Below are 21,838 nucleotides of genomic sequence, written 5' to 3'. Positions count from 1 at the left end.
GTAAAACTGTGAGTAAAGACCCTGGACTGCATCACTGGACTCTGAGTCATTACTGTTGCTCCCACGCACCATCACCCCCACCATCTGCACTCACTGCCCTGGGGCTATACTCCTCCCATGGGGAGTTATACTACCCTCTGCTGCGCACACAACATCAGCCTCAGCGGTCTGCCCCGCAGCGGCGGTTCTCAGTGGCCGCAATCCACGGGTGGCGTAGTCGGACATTTAAACATTAAAAAACAAATAAACAGATCCGCCACTGGTTTGACCACCCTGAGCCACGGGACCAGGTCGCCGCCACGGAGACTACAACCACCAGCATTACACAGAGACCCGGCTCCAGGTATTCCCCCACACCCGGCCCAGGGGGCGCGTCATATGCATGCCAGATTGTACCCTCTTATGTCTGGTAGATTGGCACCTCCCTCATTCCTTGTTGCCATCAATGTTTTCAGTTTTATCCGAGGTCTCCGACCCTTCCATATGAATTTCCTAATAGAAGAATTTATCCTTTTCACATCTACATGTTTTAAAAGAGTTGGTATATTTTGCAGTGGGTACATGAGTTTTGCAGTGCTCATCATATTTATTAGGTGTATCTTGCCTAATAGGCTCAGGGGCAAGTTTTGCCATCTTTCTAGTTCTTGCTGTATTTTAGATATAATTGGGGGAAAGTTTAAGTTATATACTGACTCTGGTCTCCTACCCAGTTTGATGCCCAAATAGGTTATGTATGCTCCTGCTATCGGTATATCATGCAGCTCTTTTCTCACTGTGTGCCCTCTTCCTTTTTCTTTTAATTCCAGTATTTCACACTTATTTTTGTTTAGCGCAAACCCTGAGCATTTCCCAAAAGCCTCCAGAAGATTCAACACTCCTGGTAAATCTCTTTCTACCTCTGCCATATAAAATATTATGTCGTCTGCAAAGTACGTGGCCTTAATCTTCTCGTCTCCTATTTTCAGCCCTTCAAATACTTCATACTGCTGCAGATAGCATGACAAAGGTTCAAGTGCTAAATTAAATATAAGTGGCGACAAAGGGCAGCCCTGGCGTGTTCCTTTTTCCAACAAGAAGCTAGCGGAAAGGTGCCCAGGGGTTTGAATTTTCGCCATGGGATTATTGCATAGGGCTTTTATAAGGTTTCTAAATTTGCCCATCACCCCCATTTTGTCTAGGACTTGTTTAACCAGGACCATTTCACCTTGTCAAATGCCTTCTCTGCATCTAATGTAACTAAGGCCGGGTCTTTACTCTTATTGTCTCCATTCCTTACTGTGTCTAATGCTAGTAATGTACGCCTGATGTTTCTGACTGCGCTCCTGCCCTTTACAAAGCCCACTTGTGCTGCTATTTCTGCTAGCCTGTTCGCCATCAGTTTGGATATAATTTTAATATCCTGATTTATCAGGGATATAGGTCTGTAGGCCGCTGGATCCTCCCCATCCTTCCCTTCTTTTGGTATCAAACTTATATAGGCCATGTTGGTTCCCCCAAACAATTCACCACCCTGTAACAACTCATTATACCATTTAGTCAAAATAGGAGCTACTTGATGGGACATGACCTTAAAAAAATCTCCTGTGAACCCATCAGGCCCAGGGGCTTTACTGCCCGGTAGACCTCCAATAGTGCTTTTCACTTCTTCCTCTGTTACCGGCGCATTTAACATGTAAAGTTGTGACTCAGTTATGGCAGGCATTTTAATTTTACTGAGGAAGGTCATTCCCATATCCTCCTTGCAGCCATCTTCGGAGTATAAAGCCGCATAGAATTCCCTTAAGACACGGCTTATCTCTTTGGGATTATCTACGGCTATCCCCTTCTTGTTCTTAAGTTTCAGTATGCCTTTCCTCCTCTGTCTTCCTTTTGCTAAGTTTGCCAGTAGCCGTCCCGCTTTATCCCCAAACCTCCTTAGTTCAATTTCCATTTGTGACATCCTAAATCCTTCTTTCTTCTCCGCCCATTCATCAAAGTTTTTTTTGGCCTCCTTCCAATCTTCCCTTGCCCTTTCCGTTTTTAATTGTTGGAAGAGTACGTATTTTCTCCTCAGATCACCGCTAACCTCTTCGTATTTTGTGTTAGTTTTTTCCTTCAGTGTATGGACATATGCCATCAGTCTCCCTCTCAAAACAGCTTTCCCTGCTTTCCAGAATGTTTGTGTCTTTAATTCGTCTGATGAATTGTGGAAAGTGTATTCCTCCCACCATTGCTGTAGTGTAATGATAAAATGTTGCTCTCTAAGTGTTATGTTCTGCTACCAGAGCTAAGGAAAGAGAGGAGATCTGTCCCTACGATAGAACTCAGCTTGATCCCGACGATGTAACAGGGGACCTGATCCTGCGATCAGACCTGCTAAAGTCCTCAGCTAGTCTGTACGGAGACCTATAGATGTGGGGAAGGAATCCCTACAAGTACTAGGGACTGGGAGCAAAATGGACACCTCCTAACAGAAATAGTAGCAGACAGACGAACAAACAATAAATATAGAACACAGAGGTCCGAAGACCAAGCAAACTAACAGAGTAAAATACTGAGCACCGGCTAGCTAAAGAGTAGTAATACAATGAAGTCCAGCAAAGCCAGAAGGGCGGAGCAGGACTAAATAGGCCAACAAGGTCATGTGACCAGCAATAGAAAAAACCTAAGAGCAAGGTTCTAACAGTACCCCCCCTTCTAAGAGGATCCTCCGGATCCCCTAGGACCAGGCTTATCAGGAAATCTCCTGTGAAACGCTCTGATAAGTCTGGACGCGGAAACATCATCCGACCTCACCCATGAGTTATCCTCGGGACCGAAACCTTTCCAGGCCACGAGATACTGCAAACTACCTCTATACCGTCTAGAATTAAGGATGCGAGAAATTTCATATTCCCCGTCCTCCACCACCAGAGGAACAGAGGCAGAGGCGTCACAATCCGACACAACAGCTTTTTTCAACAGAGAGACATGAAACACGGGATTAATTCTCCAGGAGGTAGGAACCTCCAACCTAACAGCAGATTGATTGACAACCTGAAGCACCTTAAAGGGCCCTACAAACTTGGGACCCAATTTCTTAGAAGGAATCCTCAACCGCAGATTCCTAGAGGACAACCAAACCATGTCACCAACAGCGAACAAAACCTCCTGTCGTTTCCTATCAAAGTAGTCTTTAGATTTTCTGTTAGCCTCCTGAAGATTACCACGCACATCCGTCCAAACTCTCTCCAAATCGCTGGAAAAATTCTCCTCCTCAGGCACGGCAGATACCAACTTGGAGAACGACCCAAACGACGGATGTCTCCCAGAACAACAAAAAAAAGGCGAACAACCAGCAGAAGAAGATGTATGATTGTTCAGAGCAAATTCAGCAAGTGGCAGAAACTCAGACCACCCCTCTTGATTGTCTGCCACAAAACAACGCAAGAACTGCTCAACATCCTGGTTTTTCCTTTCTGTCTGGCCATTAGATTCAGGATGATATCCGGATGAGAACGACAAATGAACTCCCAACCTGTCACAAAAGGTGCGCCAAAAACGAGCCACGAACTGAGGTCCCCTATCAGAAACAATGTCAGTAGGAACGCCATGAAGTCTGACAATTTCCTTGACAAAGGTCTTAGCGCAGGGCAGTTTGACGAAGGGAACCAAGTGACACATCTTGCTAAAACGGTCCACGACCACCCAGATGACAGTAAAACCCTCAGAGGGGGGAAGGTCAGTTATAAAGTCCATAGCCAAATGTGTCCAAGGAGCACTGGGAACCTCCAGAGGGCAAAGCAACCCCGCAGCAGGAGTATGTGAGGACTTAGATCTAGCACATATAGTACATTGACGCACCCACTTAATGACTTCCTTCTGCCATCCAGGCCACCAAAAACTGCGACCCACCAGTCTCTTGGTCTCAGAGATTCCGGGATGACCTGCCAACCGAGATTCGTGACACTCAACAAACAAATCTCTCCTAAAGGTCCCAGGCACAAACAACCTCCCATGGGGAGTATTAGATGGGGCATTCTCCTGTGCTCTAAGAATCTCATCTTCCAAAACGGAGTCCAAAGCAGCTATCACAACACCTTCTTGTAAAATGTTCTCCTCTTTCTCAGCACCGACTATGGGAGAAAAACTGCGAGACAAGGCATCCGCCTTAACATTCTTAGTACCTGGGATGTAAGTAACGGAAAAATTAAACCGCGAGAAAAACAGTGCCCACCTAGCCTGACGGGCATTCAGGCGCTTGGCAGCATCAAGATATATCAGATTTTTATGATCCGTAAAAACCTGAACGGGAAATTCAGCACCTTCCAAGAGGTGGCGCCAGTGTTCAAATGTGAGTTTAATAGCCAATAATTCCCGATTACCAATATCGTAATTCAGTTCAGTCTCCGAAAATTTTTTTGAAAAAAAGGTACAGGGATGTACTCCTTCCCCGTTATCCTGAGACAATACTGCGCCAACCCCCACCGAAGAAGCATCAACCTCAACCAAAAACGGCTTAGTCACATCAGGCTGCATAAGGATGGGAGCAGAGGTGAACCTCTCCTTGAGATACACAAAAGCTTCAATGGCCTCAGAAGTCCACTGAACCGCATTAGCACCTTTCCTGGTGAGATCGGTCAGAGGTTTGACAATAATAGAAAAATTTTTAATGAATTTTCTGTAATAATTGGCGAAACCCAAAAACCTCTGTATCGATTTCAAACCAATAGGCCTAGGCCATTCCTGCACAGCTTGAACTTTCACCGGGTCCATCTCAAAACCTTCGCTGGAGATAATGTAGCCCAAAAAACTAATTCTCTGTACAGCGAACTCACATTTCTCCAGCTTAGCAAAAAGCGAATTGTCAATTAATAACTGTAATACTTCACGTACGCTCCGCCAATGAGATTCCAGATCCGGCGAATAAATCAAAATGTCATCCAAATACACAACCACATTTTTGCCGATCAAAGGTCTAAGGATGTCATTAATAAGATTCTGAAAAAATGCAGGAGCATTAGTAAGACCAAAAGGCATAACCAAATTCTCAAAATGACCCACAGGAGTGTTAAAAGCAGTCTTCCATTCATCACCCTCCTTCATGCGCAACAGATTGTATGCCCCCCGAAGGTCAATTTTAGAGAACCACTTGGCCCCCACTAACTGGTTAAACAGATCAGGAATCAATGGCAGTGGGTAAGGATTGCGTACAGTAATTTTGTTAATCTCACGAAAATCCAGACAAGGACGTAAACCGCCGTCCTTTTTTTTTACAAAAAAAAATCCAACCGCCACAGGAGACTTAGAGGGCCTAATGTGACCGGCGGCCAAACTTGTCTGTATGTATTCCTCCAAAGCCTTTCTCTCAGGAATAGTAAGGTTAAATAAACGACTTTTAGGAAGAGTCGCTCCAGGGACAAATTCAATAGTACAATCATAGTCTCTATGGGGAGGCAAAACCTGCGATTCCTTCTCAGAAAAAAACTCTCCAAAAATCCTGAATAGGAACAGGCAATTCCCCCCTATCCACAGCTGCAATACGCCCGTTACAACACTTGTCATAACATTTATGGCTCCAGGATTTAATTTCATTGGTAGACCAATCCAGTACAGGATTGTGCAATTTTAACCAGGGCAATCCCAACACCACCGGAGAAGGCAAGTTATTCAAAACTACCAAATCCAAATTCTCATGGTGAACACCATTAATAGTGAGGGGAAATTCACAGACCTTGAGAGTAACATTCTTCAAGGGGGAGCCATCCACAGAAACCACAGCAATGGGGGATGACAAAGGTTCGGGTTTTAAATTGAGTTTTTCCAAGAATCCCCCATCAATTACATTCAGAGTAGACCCACAATCGACAAACACCCGAAATTCCATTAATTTTTCCTGAGCAATAGTGGAAGCAGCTAAAAATACACCCTTGGAATTTAAACAGGCAATACGGGCATGACTGACCATTTTTTTTTCTTTCTTCATACGAAGCACACAGCTTTTAATGAAATGACCAGAATTTCCGCAATAGAAACACAAACCTTCAGAAAATCTGCGGTCCTTTTCTTGAGAGCGAGGTGCCATCGCTCCAATCTCCATCGGCTCTCCACTGTCAGTACACACATTCTCATGACCAGAAACTGACATAGCAGAGGATTTGCTCTCATTAACCCTTGCACGCAGTCTCCTATCCACCCGTATAGCTAATTGCATAGCCTGTTGCAAATCTTCAGGTGTGGGATAAGCAATTAGCAGGTCTTTTACCCTTTAACTAAGCCCTGCAAGAAACAGACTCTTCAGAGCAGAATCGTTCCACCCTATTTGAGTAGACCACCGACGGAAATGAGTACAATATTTTTCCACATTACCTGATCCCTGTCTCAAACGTCTCAACTCAGTCTCAGCAGATGAGACACGGTCAGGATCATCATATAATAGCCCCAAAGCAGAAAAAAAACTATCCACTGATCTAAAGCATGTATCACTAGGTTGCAAAGAAAAGGCCCACTCCTGAGGCTCTTTGCGCAAAAGTGACATTATGAACCCTATGCGCTGGGATTCATCCCCAGAGGACCTGGGTCTCAAACGAAAATACAATAAGCAAGCATTTTTAAATGAAAAAAATTCTTGATGTTCACCAAAAAATAAATCAGGCAAACGTACCTTAGGCTCCAAGAAATGTGCTCCAGAACAGTTACTCACGTGCTGACGGAGCTCGGCCACCTCCAGAGAGAGTCCCTGCAGGCGTTTAGCCAAATCCAGAACCGACACCATGATGGAACAGAAAAATCTTTCCTTAAAGAATTTGCGGGCTGGACTTACTGTTATGTTCTGCTACCAGAGCTAAGGAAAGAGAGGAGATCTGTCCCTACGATAGAACTCAGCTTGATCCCTACGATGTAACAGGGGACCTGATCCTGCGATCAGACCTGCTAAAGTCCTCAGCTAGTCTGTACGGAGACCTATAGATGTGGGGAAGGAATCCCTACAAGTACTAGGGACTGGGAGCAAAATGGACACCTCCTAACAGAAATAGTAGCAGACAGACGAACAAACAATAAATATAGAACACAGAGGTCCGAAGACCAAGCAAACTAACAGAGTAAGATACTGAGCACCGGCTAGCTAAAGAGTAGTAATACAATGAAGTCCAGCAAAGCCAGAAGGGCGGAGCAGGACTAAATAGGCCAACAAGGTCATGTGACCAGCAATAGAAAAAACCTAAGAGCAAGGATCTAACACTAAGAAGAAAGGCAGGGAATTTCCATATATAGTATTTTTCTAGGAGGTTTATCGAGGTTGGCGCATGGTCCGAAATAACCAGTTCCTCTATTTTAGTCTCCTTGCACCTATCTAGCAATTCTCTACTGACAAGAAGATAGTCAATCCTGGACCAAGTCTGATGCGGGTGGGAAAAGTGTGTGTGAATTCTCGCTCAATGGGGAATTCCATTCGCCACACGTCTGATAAATTTGTGTCAGCTATCAAGTCAGCTAGCAGAGTTGATTTCCCATTCGGTCTAAGTTTTACATCCCCTAAACTTTGTCTGTCCTCCTCCTCACGGTGAGTATTGTTAAAGTCACCTCCAATTACTATTTTCTTGGTCGTATTTTGCAGTAAACTAGTGCGCAAATGTTCGAAGAATGGTTTCTGGTTTGCGTTTGGTGCATAAAGATTAATTATACTCAGCTCCCCCTCATTCCCCTCAAGCTGTAGCATTATATACCTTCCCTCTGCGTCGTGTTCTACCTGTGTCACTTTGTATGTAAGGTTTTTGTGCAGCAATATTAACACCCCCGCCTTCCTCCCGATCCATAAGCCTCCCCCACCCACAGTTTTTTCATTCTAAACAAGTCTTCCTTCCTCAGATGGGTTTCCTGCAGCAGTGCTATGTCCATTTTTAACCTTTTTAAGTGTCTTAGAACCATCATTCTCTTGGTTGGGGCTCGGAGCCACTTTACGTTCCACGAGACTATCCGCATACTATGTGTTTTATCACTTCTGGATTATAGATTGAACTGACACTCCTTAATACTTTTGTTCCTTCCTGTACTTGAGCAGCATTCTGTATGTCTTTCCCTTTAATAAACCTCCCCTTAACATTAACATATAACAACATATAAACAAACAATGACGTCTTCATCTTTGTAATGTCCTTTTTTCTGGCAGCTTCTCCCCATATGCTCCTCCCTGACATTTTGTTATTACTAAATCATGTCTCTGTTCTTTAAATGATCACCCCCTCAAGTGAGTGTGGCGCCCCTGAGGGTTCAGTCGCCACAGGGGTACTGCACCTCAGATAGAGGTAAGGATGGAGCATCTCACAGGACCCCACTTCACCACTCAACACTACACCACTCCTGTCCTGTAGGGGACCTCAATGCACCAGGGTGCTGCCCCAGCCCGGGATAGAGGAGATGGGGGGAACCAAAGATAGGGGGAACCATGTAGTGGGTGAGGGTGGAGGACACACTGTTAGGAAGCACTTATTGATTCATATTTAATCTACGGCCATCTTAAGTTCAAGGTCTTTTGATTGTGGTCTTCTGTCAGGGTCTAGCAAGAGTCTGCAGCTGGCTGAAGATACACGGTCCTCGTACTCTGGTCTTGAGACGAGGAGTGGGTCAGAGTTAACCACTGTCTCTACCCGGTCAAGGTCCTGTCCTAAGAAGGCCTTGGAGGGGAGCAGAGGAGATAGGCTCCACAGGCAAAATGATCCCAGGGGGATACGGACGGAGCGCAGTCGCCACCTGTATTCTTTACTCTGGCTTAGCCAGAGGGATTCCTGCTGCAAAAGGGGTGACTGGCCCCCCGATATCTGACTGTGTACTTCACGTCACTGTTGGAAAGGCCCGGCGGCTTAGTGGATCCCAGGGAGGGACACAAGCGGGAAGAGAAGGAGACGGAGAAGGAGAGGAACACACTGACGGGGTCTTGACAGGTGCTCCTGATCTACCTGGGAAGTGCTGAACCCTCTTCCCGGTGGCCGCAGTACGCCGTGTGTAGCAGAGAGAAGCTTTGCAGCTGAAAGTTCATCTAAAGTGAGTAAAGACCCGGATGACTTCATTCACCGCCTCCGCTTGATTATTCCTGCGTGGCACTGCACCCACCATACCTCCACACGGTTTCACCAACCACTGCCCTGAGGCCTACTCTGCCTGTGGGGAGTAGCACCAACCTAACTGCCCAAAAACACCTGCCTCAGAGGACTGTTGCAGCGCTGGTGGCCTTCACCAGAAACTGCAGGTGGCGTAGTCGAATAACCACTCATCCTAAAAGAAGCCCATTATTTTCATGTGACAGCCCTGGGCATGGAACGGGTCTAGGCCACGACTGCATCCCCGCGACCCCTACACTGACCCGGCTCTGAGTAAAACCATTGCTCAGGGAGGGCGAGGTGTCACATGAGTAAAATCAAGAGAGTCCATGGGTTTCCAGATTTTTTGAGATCTCTCTCTCTTAAAATGTTATCCCCTCCCATATGGTCCACTTATCTTAACTAGAGTCCGCTGCCGGGGATCCCCTATGTTTTTGGGGCGATCTTCGTCTTTGGGTTTGCGCTGCTGACTTCCGTCCCACAGATTCTTCATCCGACTCTGCGTCCTGTTCCGTTCTTCTCTCCTGTCGTGGCGAAGCCCTCTTCTCCTTTTCTTTTGGTACGTCTTTTTCCACAATCCTGGAAACATACTCCTCTGCCTCCGCTGGGTTCTGAAAGCTCTTTACCAGTCCGTCCCCCTGCCTTACTTTCAGGGTGGCTGGGTACACAAGCTGAAATTGGATTCGGCCATGGAATAGCTTTGAGCAGCAGTTGCTGAACATCCTCCTCCTTTTAGTGACCTCTGCGGAGTAATCATTGAAGATAATAATTTTGTGGCCTTGGAAGTTTAGCGGTTCTTTACGCCTTCTGAAGGCACGCAAAATAGCCTCTTTATCATTAAAGTCTAGGTATTTGGCGATGGCTTGTCTGAGTCTCTGATTCATTTCTGGTTCTGCGGCAGCACTTGGCCTAGGCGGCCCTATTCTGTGCGCTCTTTCCACTCTCATTTTTGGCGCTAAACCCAGAGCTGATGGCAGATCCTCCTCGAATAGCCTCTGAAGTTGTCCGGGCTTTATCGCTTCAGGCAGGCCCACTACGCGTACGTTGTTTCTGCGTGACCGGTTCTCTAGGTCCTCAATGCGGTCAGCCATAATGTACACTTATTTCTGCAGTAGGTTAACATCCTTTTCTATGTGCTCTGTTTTATCCTCCACTTTCCTTGTTCTGTCCTCAGCTTCATCCAGTCTCTGCCCCTGCTGTGTAATGTCCTCTTTAAGGGCAGCCAGTGACTGCTGTATTATGCTGGCTAGAGAGGCAGTGATCTCTGGGACAAGGTGTTTTGCTACTTCTTGTGCCACATCCTTATAGTTCATGCTGTCAGAGTTTATTGCACCAGCCACCAGTGAAAGCTTCTCACACTGATCTGCTTTTCTGTTCATTTGGCAATGATCTACCTCTCTGACACCAGCATCGGCTTGGAAATCTGTGTTTTAACCAGGGGCGTAATTATCACATTCACAGAGGTCACCACAACGACTGGGCCGGCAGGTGAGGGGCCCAGTAACGCCAGCAAATTCTTCAGATGGATGTGCATCCTCGGACGCACTTTCAACTGAAGTGCATTGCGTAGCACAGATCAGTCAGGTCTGTGCACGGCAATACACACTGCTGACCAATTAAAGGCCAGCAGCTGATGTCAGCGTGCACGTGATTGGGGGCACATGGTAGTGATTTCAGCTTCAGAAGAGGATGCCTTGCGGCTGGGGAGCGGATGGGAGGTGAGTATAATGGTTTATTTTTTTCTATACATTAAACAGCGGCGGAACGAGGGACATATACCAGGATGGCGGATATATATATCAGGATGGGGCCCTGGAAAATAAGTATTACACTGGCCATTTTGCAAGGTTTCCCACCTACAAAGAATGAAGAGGTCTGTAATTTTTATTGTAGGTACACTTCACCTGTGAGAGACAGAATCTTAAAAAAATCACATTGTATGATTTTTACATAATTAATTTGCATTTTATTGCATGAAATAAGTATTTGATACAATAGAAAAACAGAACTAAATATTTGGTACATAAACCTTTGTTTGCAATTACAGAGGTCAGACGTTTCCTGTAGTTCTTGACCAAGTTTGCACACACGGCAGCAGTGATTTTGGCCCACTCCTCCTTACAGATCTTTTCCAGATCTTTCAGTTTTCGGGGCTGTCACTGGGCAACATTGAATTTCAGCTTCCTCCAAAGATTTTCTATTGGGTTCAGGTCTGGAGACTGGCTTGGCCACTCCAGGACCTTGAAATGCTTCTTACAGAGCCACTCTTTAGTTGCCTTGGCTGTGTGTTTCAGGTCATTGTATGCTGGAAGACCCAGCCACGACCCATCTTCAATTCTATTACTGTAGAAAGGAGGTTGTTAGCCAAAATCTTGCAATACATGACCCCATCCTTGCGCCCTTCATTAAGGTGCAGTTGTCCTGTTTCCTTTGCAGAAAAACACCTCCAAAGTATGATGTTTCCCCCACCATGCTTCACGGTTGGAATGGTGTTCTTGGGGTTGTACTCATCCTTCTTCCTCCAAACACAGCGAGTGTTGGTACAAAAGAGTTCTATTTTGGTCTCATTTGACCACATGAGCTTCTCCCATGCCACCTCTGAAATATCCAGATGGTTATTAGTGAACTTCAAATAGGCCTGGACATATGCTGGAGTGAGCATGCCTGCATGCCCTGCAGGATTTTAATCCATGCCAGCATACTGTGTTACTAACGGTAATGTTTGAGAATGTGGTCCCAGCTCTCTTCAGGCCATTGACTAGGTCCTCCCGTGCAGTTCTGGGCTGATTCCTGACCTTTCTCAGAATCATCCTTACCCCACGAGTGGAGATCTTGCATGGAGCCCCAGACTGATGAAGATTGACAGTCATCTTCTGTTTCTTCCATTTTCTAATAATTACGCCACCAGTTGTTGCCTTCTCAACAAGCTGCTTGCCTATTGTCCTGTAGCCCATCCCAGGTTTGTGCTGGTCTACAATTTTGTCCCCGGTGTCCTTAGACAGCTCTTTGGTCTTGGCCATGGTGAAGAGGTCGGAGTCGGATTGATTAAGTGTGTGGAGAGGTGTCTTTTATACAAGTAGCAAGTTCAAACAGGTTCAATTAATGCAGGTAATGAGTGCAGAGTAGGAGGGCTTCTTAAAGGAAAACTAACAGGTCTGTGAGAGACAGAATTCTTGCTGGTTGGTAGGTGATCAAATACTTATTTAATGCAATAAAATGCAATTTAATTATTTAAAAATCATACAATGTGATTTTCTGGTTTTTGTTTTTAGATTCTATCTCTCACAGTTGAAGTGTACCTACGATAAAAGTTACAGACCTTTCCATTCTTTGTAGGTGGGAAAACTTGCAAAATTGGCAGTGTATCAAATAATTATTTTCCCCACTGTATATATCAGAATGGGGCCCAGGATAAGGGACATATATACCAGGGAGGGGCCCATGATAAAGGACATATATACCAGGATGGGGGACTTACAGTATATGCCAGGGTGAGGGTCATACTGTATATACCAGAATGGAGGGTATATATATATATATATATATATATATATATATATATATATAGACACGCCAGGATTAGGGACATATATATTATATATATTAGAATGGGGGGGGGGACTGGTCCAAATCTTGCATCGGCGCCCATCAGACTCTAGTTACGCCACTGGTTTTAACCCCTACAACATGCTGTCTTCAGCTTACATAGCAAAAACCTGCTGATAGATTCCTTTTAAACCAAATTATCCCCTCTGAAAAACCAATAAGCACACTGTGCCATGCGTTTCAATGACCCCCTTATGTCCCCCATAGTTTTCATTCTTGAGATTTTGTATTTAGGAAACTAGCGATGTTCTTGTAAGCAAGCGATTTATGTGCAGCTCTCTGCTCTGTTAGCAAGTTCAGTTCAAGAAAACAGGAAGCGCTTCCCTGCATCGCAGCATAGACCATGTGAGTTTATAAAATGTTATAAAAGTCTGTTTTGCATATTTCTCACTTCCTGAAGAAGAATTCTTGACATAGGATAAGGAAGAGCAAGGTCCTGTCCTCACAGCATGTGGCTTTCTGCAAAGCAAAAGAGCCCCAGGGAAGAGGTCAGTAGCTCCAGATAACTGTATTATTCTTGGTTGATTCTTTAAGAAAAAATAGACAATGTTGTGTTGTACAATATTATAAGATACATGTGAGGAAATCACATTGGCAAAGCCTGCGAGCTTGAGTCATAACTGACTTGTAGAAAGAAGGGGTAATGCTTTCAGTAACAGTAATCTTACAACAGTGCCAAAAAAATACATTTTGTGGGGAAATTCAGACAAAACTGTCTTCTGCATTATGTCAAATACATGTAATAGGATCATCTCAGCAGCCAAAATTAGTACTACTATTTGTTTTTTTTACTTAGATACTGACATTTTTGACATTGCAAAGATAATGTTTGCAAATATGACAAGAAGGAGTGCAGCCATATTGATTCGTACTTTTAAATTTGCTTCTAAGAAACAGATAACTTTCTGTCATTTTTTCAACATGTTGTAGCTTTTATGCAGTCACTAAAAGAACAAGAAAAAGCTAACCGACAACACACGCCATAGCAGTAGCTTCTTATCTATCATTCATGAGTTTATAACATGGGTGGGGAACCTTTTTTCTGTCTTTTTTTGGATTTTTATTATTGTTCACGGGCCGTACAAAATTATCAACTTAAAAGTGATCCTCCTATATTTGGTCAAACATTTACATAACTCTCCCCTAATGAGATGACTGGAGCTGCTTCTCTTAGGTGTGTGATGTAAGATAGCATTCATGACGTTGCTACTCGCAACTGCTTTTCCAGGTTTGCGTTGGTCAGTCTGGAGTGCAGTCGTCTTTATGTGATGTTAAGTCTTGTAAAGAACTGCACACAGCAGTAAGTTGTTCCGAACACAGATGCATATTTTAATGCAATGTCTGCTCAAAATGAGAAATTCATCACTGCTTATATAATGTATCTGGAACTCGAGCAGTAAGAAGTCTACTGTACACTGTACATCACATAGGAAAAACTGGGACACCTGTATACACCTTACATAGGGGACACAGAGAATCTGCTGTGTATACATCACATAAAATATACTGAGACTGCTGTATATACATCACATAGGAGGAGACACTGCGACTGCTGACTATTAATCAAATAGGCTACACTCAGACTGCTGTATATGCATCACATATGATACATTGAGACTGCTGTATGTATCACATAGGTTACACAGAGACTGATGTACACACATCACACGGGAGACACTGAGACTGCTGTATATACATCACATAGGATACATTGAGACTGTTGTATTTACATCACATAGGATACACTAAGACTCTGCTATATATACAGTACAGACCAAAAGTTTGGACACACCTTCTCATTTAAAGATTTTTCTGTATTTTCATCACTATGAAAATTGTACATTCACACTGAAGGCATCAAAACGATGAATTAACACATGTGGAATTATATACTTAACAAAAAAATGTGAAACAGCTGAAAATATGTCTTATATTCTAGGTTCTTCAAAGTAGTCACCTTTTGCTTTGATGACTGCTTTGCACACTCTTGGCATTCTCTTGATGAGCTTCAAGAGGTAGTCACCGGAAATGGTTTTCACTTCACAGGTGTGCCCTGTCAGGTTTAATAAGTGGGATTTCTTGCCTTATAAATGGGGTTGGGACCATCAGTTGTGTTGTGCAGAAGTCTGGTGGATACACAGCTGATAGTCCTACTGAATAGACTGTTAGAATTTGTATTATGGCAAGAAAAAAGCAGCTAAGTAAGGAAAAACGAGTGGCCATCATTACTTTAAGAAATTAAGGTCAGTCAGTCCGAAAAATTGGGCAAACTTTGAAAGTGTCCCCAAGTGCAGTTGCAAAAACCATCAAGCACTACAAAGAAACTGGCTCACATGACGACCGCCACAGGAAAAGAAGAGCAAGAGTCACCTCTGCTTCTGAGGATAAGTTTATCCGAGTCACCAGCCTCAGAAATCGCAGGTTAACAGCAGCTCAGATTAGAGACCAGATCAATGCCACACAGAGTTCTAGCAGCAGACACATCTCTTCAACAACTGTTAAGATTAGACTTTGTGCAGTAGGACTTCATGGTAAAATAGCTGCTAGGAAACCACTGCTAAGGACAAGCAACAAGCAGAAGAGACTTGATTGGGCTAAAGAACACAAGGAATGGACATTAGACCAGTGGAAATCTGTGCTTTGGTCTGATGAGTCCAAATTTGAGATCTTTGGTTCCAACCACCGTATCTTTGTGCGACGCAGAAAAGGTGAACGGATGGATTCTACATGCCTGGTTCCCACCGTGAAGCATGGAGGAGGAGGTGTGATGGTGTGGGAGTGCTTTGCTGGTGACACTGTTGGGGATTTATCCAAAATTGAAGGCATACTGAACCAGCATGGCTACCACATTATCTTGCAGCGGCATGCTATTCCATCTGGTTTGCGTTTAGTTGGACCATCATTTATTTTTCAACAGGACAATGACCCCAAACACACCTCCAGGCTGTGTAAGGGCTATTTGACCAAGGAGGAGAGTGATGGGGTGCTACGCCAGATGACCTGACCTCCACAGTCACCAGACCTGAACCCAATCGAGATGATTTGGGGTGAGCTAGACCGCAGAGTGAAGGCAAAAGGGCCAACAAGTGCTAAGCATCTCTGGGAACTCCTTCAAGATTGTTGGAAGACCATTTCCGGTGACTACCTCTTGAAGCTCATCAAGAGAATGCCAAGAGTGTGCAAAGCAGTCATCAAAGAAAAAGGTGGCTTCTTTGAAGAACCTAGAATATAAGACATATTTTCAGTTGTTTCACACTTTTTTGTTAAGTATATAATTCCACATGTGTTAATTCATAGTTTTGATGCCTTCAGTGTGAATGTCCAATTTTAAAAGTCATGAAAATTCAGAAAAATCTTTAAATGAGAAGGCGTGTCCAAACTTTTGGTCTGTACTGTACATCACATAGGAGACACTGAGGCTGCTGTTACACATCACATAGGACACATTGAGACTGCTGTATGAATCACATAGGCTACAATGAGACTGCTGTATATACATCACATAGGATACACTGAGACTCTGCTATATATACATCACATAGGAGACACTGAGACTGCTGTATACATATCACATACAACACATTGAAACTGCTGTATAAATCACATAGGCGACACTGAGACTGCTGTATAGGCATCATAGAACACATTGAGACTGCGGTATAAATCACATAGGCTACACTGAGACTGCTGTGTATACATCACATAGGATACACTGAGACTCTGCTGTATACACATCACATAGGAGACTCAGATTGCAGTATATACATCACATAGGATAGACTGAGACTGCTGCATATACATTAAATAGGAGAAACTGCAACTGCTGCAAACACTCCATCGGTCAAAGCCCAGAGCACACTAACTCCAACAACACACAACTGGCACTGACCAGCATCTAAAGTAATCCAGTATTATGTGAGTCATTTTTTTATTAGTGAAAGCTGCCTAGACATGCTCTACAGAAAAATTAAAGGACCAATAGCTGGAGCAATGGGATCAGCAGCTCATGCACTGTGATTAACCGTTAATCTGCCCGAGTGACAGATAAAATGACATCATTCATGAGCAACAAATGGCCCGTGGGCCGGAGATTCCTCTCCTTTGGTTTGTAGCATCAAAATTCAAGTCAACTTTCATGTGGTGTGAGCTATAAATCAGCACAGAGGAGTTCAGTAAAGGATAGAAAAAATAGTCTCAAAATCCATGTCAAAACAAGCCGGCTGATGGATTCTCAGTTAAGTCATTCATCAGCCAGCAATGTGCAGGGGAACAAAGAGCCTGTAATAGGCAAGTGGAGCAAAATTTTTAATGAAACCAAATGCAAAAATTATTTTTTAACCCAAAATATATGCATTGAATTAAAAAATGTCCTGAAGGTGTCTATATTCTTAAATGTAATGAAAAAAGAATAGTGATAAGCGAGCATACTCGCAAGTACTCGGTACTCGCCTGAGTATCTCAGTACTCGAGATTCTCGGAGCTCGCCGAGTATTTGCGAGATGCTCGGGCGGATGCTCGGGTCCCCTCCCTGCATGTTTGGCGCACTTTAGAGCGCCAATCAACATGCAGGGATTGCTTGCCACTCATTATAATGCCACAGCCATGGTGGTTGTGGCATTACAGTGATTGGCTGGCCGCACAGCGTCATCAGGTCTATATCAGACCTGGCGCCGCTGTGCTCGTCAGTCTACTCTGCAGTCAGGCAGTGTAGGGAGAGGTGCTGCTGCGTCAGGGAGAGATTTGGTTGTGTATTAGGTAGTGTAGGGAGAAAACAAGTACATTATACATATCCATCTCAACAAACAGTCCTTCTGAGGACTAATCCATCTGCAGAGATATCAGGCAGGCAGTGTATATAGACAGGCAGGCAGTGCATATAGCAGAAGAGGCTCCATTCCAGTTCTGCCTTCTGCTGCTGTTTGATATTTCTAGACAAAGGCCCAGGTCTCAGGGGCCAGGAATATTTTGTTTGGATCTTAATCCTCATTATTTGCTTAAAAAGCAATCCAGAGAACACCGTAGACTGGCACTGCAGAATACAGCCAGGTCCTTTCCATATTACAGCGCTAAAAATCCAGCTATTTAAAACTGTGGTTTGTCCGTCACACGGATCACATATAATTGCGCTGAAAATACTGCCATTTTTGGCCCCCATTCAGATTTTTTTTCAGTGTGTCAGCTAAGTTTTTGGCACTGCTTTGCTGTTCAAAATAGTTACCTACAGGCCAGGTATTTAAAACTGTGGTTTCTCCATCACACAGATTTCATATAACTTTGCTCCAAATTCAGCCATTTGTAGTGAGCGTTAGGTCTTCCCGAGTCTGGTTGTTTTTTAAAGACTCTGCCGATAACCCCAAAAAGGCCATTTGCACCACCTGCCAGGCCAGCATCAGCAGGGGTGGCAAAACGAGCAGCGTGACTACCACCATCGTGATCAGGCACATGGAAACAAAGCACCAGACTTTGTGGGCCGAACCCCAGGGTCCAGGAACAGTGTCTGCGGGTGGCACCATTACTTTTTCCGCTGTTGTGCATGCAAGCCAATCCCCTGTCCATGGTGCATGCGAAGATGCCTCCTGCCCTGCACCTGTCATTGCACACTCTCAAGTAGCAGCATCAGGAAGCACGTCAATGTCCTTGTCCCAGGGCAGCGTTCAGTTGTGCATACCCCAGTCCTTGGAACGCAAGCGCAAATATGCAGCCAACGCCCCATAGGCCACACTACTAAATTCTCACATTTCAAGACTGCTTGCGCTCGAAATGTTGCCTTTTAGGCTCGTGGAGACGGAAGTATTCCGCAACCTGATGGCGGCGGCCGTCCCTCGGTACTCGGTCCCCAGCCGCCACTTTTTATCCAGGTGTGCCGTCCCTGCATTACACAAGCACGTGTCCCAAGACATTAGCCGTGCCCTCAACAAATCAGTTACTGGGGAGGGTCCACCTAACTACGGACAGGTGGACAAGTGATTGTGGGCAGGGACGGTTCATCTCGCTGCAGGCACACTGCATTAACAAAGTGGAAGCCGGGACCCAGTCGGACCTTGGGACGGAACACGTCCTCCCGACGCCAAGGATTGCGGGCCCTAGGTCAATTAGGGTTGCCCCCACGGTCTACAGCTCCTGCACCTCATCCTCCTCTTCAGCCTCCATCTCCGAAATGACCACATCAGTCACAAGCTGGAAGCACTGCAGCACTGCCTCGGCCAAGCGGCAACAGGCTATGCTGAAGCTAATATGCTTAGGTGACAAACCACACAATGCTGAAGAGTTGTGGACAGCTCTGAAAGAGCAGGCAGATCTGCGGCTCACACCGCTGAACCTACAGCCAGGCATGGTCATGTGTGACAATGGTCGGAACCTGTTGGCGCCTCTGAGGCGATGCGAGCTCACACACGTAACATGCCTGCCCCATGTGCTTAACTTCGTGGTTCAGCGGTTTCTCAAATCCTACCTGGAGCTGCTGCTTGTTAAAGTACTTCGCCTGTGTGCCTATTTTACAAAGTCACCTATAGCTTCCGCCGCCCTAGCCGTGTTTCAGCAGCGTTTGCAGCTTCTGGCTCACAGACTGGTGTGTGATGTCTCCACGCATTGGAACTCTACACTGCAGATGTTGGGAAGGATTTGTGAGCAGAAGAGGGCAGTTGTTGTGTACCAGCATCAACAAAGCCGTCGGTATTCAGTTCAGACTCCACACATAAGACCTCAGGAGTGAACATGATGTCAGACATATGTACCATCCTCCAAAACTTTGAAGACTCCACCAAGATGGTGAGCGGTGATGATGCCATAATTACCGTCACCATCCCGCTTTTCTGTCTTCTGAAATGCTCTCTCCTCACAATCAAGAGGTTGCATTGCTGGCGGAGCACAATGAGATTGAGCAAGGAACCATAAAGGTTGACTACACACAGCCCAGCCTCACCTCATCCCAACGTGGATTGGGTGACAATGAGGAAGAGGAGGAGGAAGAACAGGAGCTAGTTTCATGTGCTATAGATGGTACTACCTGCACAGCTGTCATACCATTTGTTCAGCGTGGATGGCCAGAGGACAGAGAGGAGGAGGAGGAGGAGGAGAGCATGGTCAGTCATCCTCTTGGTGAGGACACCGAAGTCTTGCCTGTTAGTCTGGCACGCATGGCCCTCGCGTTCTCAAAATTTTGGGTGACAGCCATTACTGGTTGGTGACACTTCTAGACCCACGCTACAAGGAGAACTTTATATCTCTTATTCCTGAGGCGGACAGGTCTACAAAAATGGGGCTGTACCAGAAGGCCCTTGTTGCGGAACTATTAAAAAAATTCCCATCTGAAAAGGCTGGTCACACTTCGCTGGACAACCAAGGAGTGCAGGAGAGAGAGACACAACTCCAATCCAGCAGAGGCAGGGGAACACTGTCAAAGTTCTGTGAGAATTTTCTCAGCCCCTCCCATCGCACAAGCCCTGAGGCACGGGGTACTCTCATAAGGAGTGCAAAGTTTGGGAAGATGCTGAGGGAGTACCTTGCTGACCGTACCAACGACCTCTGTGATTCATCTGTGCCTTATAATTATTGGGCATCCAAGCTGCATACGTGGAATGAACTGGCTCTCTATGCCTTGGAGGTCCTGGCCTGCCCTGCCGCCAGCGTTTTATCAGAGCGGGTTTTTAGTGCCGCTGGTGGAATCATAACTGATAAGCGCATCCGCCTGTCAACTGAAAATGCTGACAGGCTGACTCTTATAAAAATGAACAATGGCTGCATTGGGCCAGACTTCTCAACACCACCGAATGATAGCAGCGTAACATAAACTCAAATCCAGTGTCTTTTTTTGGGAGGTGTATTCCCATGCACCTCCTCACACCCACACATGGGTATATGCTTCCTGATTTTGGCTATTTGCACTTGTCCTCCTCCTTCTCCTCATCCTCATCCTCCGCCACCATATCACCAGGGTGAACATGGTCCATGATGCAACACCCACATAATTTTTTTAAAGGGTGTTTATAATAGCGTAAAAAAATTTTTTTATACAGTATGTTCATGTATATCCCCCAGGGGTAAATGTTTGTCAGCCCATACACTTAGTGCATGGGCATTACAAGTATAGGAGGCCCGCTCCTTTCTAACGGGAACATTTTTTTATGAGGCCCTCCTCCACGTCTCTTCCAAGGGGCATTGGAGTGCCTCCCAATTTTTGGCAGCCCTTGCATTCACTGCATAGGCAAACACAATGGGAGACCCACTTCCTAATAATGGGAACATTGTTTTCAGGAGACCCTCTGACCTCAACATCTCTTCCAAGGGGCATTGGAGTGCCTCCAAATTTTTGGCAACCCTTGCATTCACTGCATAGGCAAACACAATGGGAGACCCACTTCCTAATAATGGGAACATTGTTTTCAGGAGGCCCTCTGACCTCCATGTTTCTTCCAAGGGGCATTGGAGTGCCTCCAAATTTTTGGCAACCCTTGCATTCACTGCATAGGCAAACACAATGGGAGACCCACTTCCTAATAATGGGAACATTGTTTTCAGGAGGCCCTCTGACCTCAACATCTCTTCCAATGGGCATTGGAGTGCCTCCAAATTTTTGGCAACCCTTGCATTTACTGCATAGGCAAACACAATGGGAGACCCACTTCCTAATAATGGGAACATTGTTTTCAGGAGGCCCTCTGACCTCCATGTTTCTTCCAAGGGGCATTGGAGTACCTCCAAATTTTTGGCAACCCTTGCATTCACTTCATGGGCAAACACAATGGGAGACCTACTTCCTAATAATGGGAACATTGTTTTCAGGAGGTCCTCTGACCTCCACGTCTCTTCCAAGGGGCATTGGAGTGTCTCCAAATATTTGGCAACCCTTGCATTCACTGCATAGTCAAACACAATGGGAGACCTACTTCCTAATAATGGGAACATTGTTTTCAGGAGGCCCTCCTCTAAGTCTCTTCAAAGGGGTATTGGGGTGCATCCAAATTTTCAAAGTGGTATTGGGGTGCATCCAAATTTTAAGCAGCCCTGCCACTCACTGCATACACAATTACAGAATAGGAGACCCACTCTTTAGTATCGGCTGACAAAAATTTACCCCTGGGGGGTATACATGAACATACTGTATAAATTTTTTTTTACGGGCATCATAAACACCCTTTAAAAAAATCATGTGGGTGTTGCATCACGGACCACGGTCA

At 45.1% G+C, this 21,838-nt stretch overlaps 1 protein-coding gene across 5 annotated transcripts in view; it reads left to right on the top strand.

Annotated features, from left to right (window-relative positions):
- The window catches only part of LOC141200243 (glycoprotein-N-acetylgalactosamine 3-beta-galactosyltransferase 1-like), a 167,725-nt gene that overhangs the window by 66,583 nt on the left and 79,304 nt on the right, over positions 1-21,838 (top strand). For 2 of the 5 annotated variants that reach the window (XM_073663280.1, XM_073663275.1), the window contains exon 1: positions 12,949-13,150. The exons of the other annotated variants lie outside the window; for them this stretch is intronic. The gene's annotated coding sequence lies outside the window, so the exon portion shown is untranslated. Of the gene's footprint in view, positions 1-12,948; positions 13,151-21,838 lie in introns of those variants that run through there. 5 annotated transcript variants of the gene reach the window in all.

The sequence above is a fragment of the Phyllobates terribilis genome, unplaced genomic scaffold, assembly GCF_046119375.1.
Source record: "Phyllobates terribilis strain yellow unplaced genomic scaffold, ASM4611937v1 Scaffold_2__4_contigs__length_985480577, whole genome shotgun sequence".
Lineage (NCBI taxonomy): Eukaryota > Metazoa > Chordata > Amphibia > Anura > Dendrobatidae > Phyllobates > Phyllobates terribilis.
This window is presented reverse-complemented; position numbering and strand designations above follow the sequence as displayed.